The sequence below is a fragment of the Sturnira hondurensis genome, unplaced genomic scaffold, assembly GCF_014824575.4.
Source record: "Sturnira hondurensis isolate 20B ecotype Veracruz unplaced genomic scaffold, ASM1482457v3 Scaffold0013447, whole genome shotgun sequence".
Lineage (NCBI taxonomy): Eukaryota > Metazoa > Chordata > Mammalia > Chiroptera > Phyllostomidae > Sturnira > Sturnira hondurensis.
In genome coordinates, this window is record NW_028086078.1 from 92 (window position 1) to 3,129 (window position 3,038).

The 3,038-nt window shown below is 54.9% G+C and overlaps 1 pseudogene; it reads right to left on the minus strand.

Annotated features, from left to right (window-relative positions):
• Positions 1-221: 221 nt before the first annotated feature.
• LOC118997760 (immunoglobulin lambda variable 8-61-like) lies at positions 222-689 on the minus strand (annotated as a pseudogene).
• Positions 690-3,038: the final 2,349 nt, after the last annotated feature.

Sequence of the window (3,038 nt, forward strand, 5' to 3'; positions counted from 1 at the left end):
AGAGGAAGCCTAGGCTTTCAGGACTCACACTGGAGACATGGACACGTCCTGAGAAGGACCGGAAGGAGCACATGGTGACAAACCACTGGCCGGGAGGACTGGGCCATAGAGCTCCTTTCTGTGGTGATGACCGTTTCCCCCACTCTCCTTTCTTCTGCCTGTAGTGGCTCGGCCTTCCTGAGTTACGAGGAGGTTTCAGTCGCACTTTCCAGTGGACTCACATCACTTTCCCTGCCCAGATGAAGAGCACAGTGATAGTCGGCCTCGTCCTCAGGCTGGGCCCCCAGGATGGTGAGGGTGGCTTTGTTTCCAGAGAAGGGCCCAGAGAAGGACCCAGAGAAGCGCTCAGGAACCCAGAGGGGCGGCTGTTTGTCCTGTAGATCAGGGTGCGGGGAGCCTGGCCTGAGGTCTGCAGGAACCAGCTGGGGTAGTTACTACAGGAGACTGATCCAGAGCTAGTGCCACAGGTGAGCATGACTGTCCCTCCTGGAGACACTGACAGGGATGGCTCCTGGGTCACCAAATTCCCAGAACTGGCTCCTAAAACCAACAGGAGAAAGGAACGTGTTGTTAAGGGAGAAAACAGCCACCAGGAGACAATGCTTTTACGTGCCCCCCAGGACTCAGAGTGCTTTCCCCTGACCTGACCCAGAGGCCAGAAGCCTGAGCAGGAGCACCGTCCACACCATGGTGGGGACGCTCACAGGGCACAGGCTTTCACCTCCTGGGCTGCAGTGTGGGATCTTAGGGTCTTTACTACTTCTCAGACCCACTAGGAAGGGCAGGGCCTTTATGCAAATCAGCTTCCTCTTAGTGCCCCAATGTCACTGTCAAGTTCCCTGGGGGCAATCTGGAAAGAGGCAGAGTCAGGAATCCCACACAAGCAAATCACTCCACTGACAGAGGGAGGGTGAGGTCTGTACCAACCGCTCCCTTAAGTCCCTGGTTGGCCCAGCCCCATGTTTCTTCTCTGGACAACCTGAGTGCTGAGTGAGAAGCTGGCTGAGGTCTCTCACTTCTGCCCAGTAGCCTAGATGTTCTCAGACTTAACCCCGTCCTTTCCAACACTGTCTGGCCTCCTCCAGGAAATGCCTTCTTGCCCTCCTGGTTAGTGCTTATCCTGTCTCCTCCCTCTAGGGCCCAGCCCACGAGGAAGTCACAGGCTCTGGGGTTTGGAAGAGACGAGGGTCTTCCAAGGACCCTGTCCTGTCAACTGTGTTCAATAGCAGGCTGGGTGTGCCAACTCTCCCTCAATCAAAGGAGCTAAAATTATGTGGCCTCGATTCAGTTCAGCTTCAAGAGGAAAAAGGAAGTGTATCCTCATTAAAATATGAGAATCATTCCAGCACCAGGTAGAGCAGTTTAGGGGAAAAACTTTCTAATGGTCAAAAAACCAAACCAAAACAAAACAAAACATGAACACCATGTCTGTACTAACGGGTGGGAACCACACAGAACATTTTAATAACCCACACTTCCTCACTCGTTTCACACACACACACAGGTGCACAGGGAAACACAGAGCCCCAGACACTGTGCAGGATGACTGTTTTAGCTCAGATGGACCCGGGAGACTGGGCTTAGGAGGGAAGGGGGTAAAGACAATAGGACAACACACGGCGTGTGCCCAGATGCCAGAAGTACCAGCCATGCGAATGTCCCCAACAGGTATCCTTCAATCCCCCCTAGTGAAACTCCTTGTCCAGTGGGTGAGGAGGGTGAGGAGGGGAGGCATCTGGGCCCTGATGGGGAAGGCCCAGCACTCTGCCTGCTCAGGCACAGTTGCTGGTACCCAGACTCCCCCATCTCCAAGGGTCTCTCGTCCGTCCTGTGTCCAGACAGTCAGAGGCCGCACTACTCCATGCAGATTTGCTCCTGTTCAGTGACTGTCCACTGGCCCCTGTCTGGACCTAAGGCTGGAATGACAACAGCAGGAAGGGGGAAGATGACACAGGAAGTGAGGGAGTGAGTCAGAGACCAGTGTCCCTGTGGCTCAAGGGACCCCACGTGCTGCAAATTCACACACAGTGAGGATGATGCTGGCCAAAGTGCACAAACCCAGCCAAGTATCTGGCCCGGGACTAGGGCTCTTGGGCCCAAGTGAGTGCCCTCCTGGTTGGCCTCAGAGCCCACCTCCTGCAGCCCCTGTGGCACCTCCCAGTTCTCCAGGAAGGAGGGATATGAATGTGCAGGTCAGTGCTGCTGATGTCACTGTGCAGGGCAGTAGCAGAAGGAGACACCCTGTGTGCGAGGTTAGCCTGAGACACCGATTAATCCGAGGCACTGGTGACCCCCAGAGAGCTCCACACAGGAGATACTGCATGGAGCTTGGTTACCGGGTAATAGAAGGCTCCCTGTGGTGTGAGTTGGCCTTTGCCTGGTTTCATTACCAGTCTGCCAGTCTGGACCCTGGTTTAGGGTCGAGACTTCCTGGCTTGCTCATGCACGACACTAACTATGCTGGAGTCCCTTCACAAGCTGACTGACTCTGTTGCTGTTACTCATGTTGTGAGGAGGCCCCTTTGTAGGTCCCAGGCCCTCACCTCACATGCTAGGCTTGGATGCCCCTCATCCCACTGAACCCAGCGTGCTCAGGGAATGCACGCTCTGCTCCTGCTGGCTGTTCTGGGCTCTTGTTTGCCCTCTCTGTCAGCCTGCTGGCTTCCCCTATACTTCTGATTCTCATCTACTAAGACATTTTTGTCCACTTCACTTTTTCTCAGTACAAAGGTTTATACATAAACTGTGTCTGGCTTTCTTCCAATCACAGAACTGGAGAAGGTAGAACATTGGAGGTCAGCACACTGAGCTAGGACAGTGAGCACTCGGGGCTCTGAGAGCCTCTCCTCAATGGGAGGTTGCACCCAGCCCCAGGGATGCACGGGCTCCACACGGCTCTGATCTCAGGTCACAGGGAGACCCAGCTTCTATCAGGTCTCAGAGCTCAGGGAGTTATCAGTGGAGCCCACGCTGGCACCAGGAGACACACAGGGCATTGGGCTTAGGGGACCTGGCTCTCTCAGTCACACATGATGCAC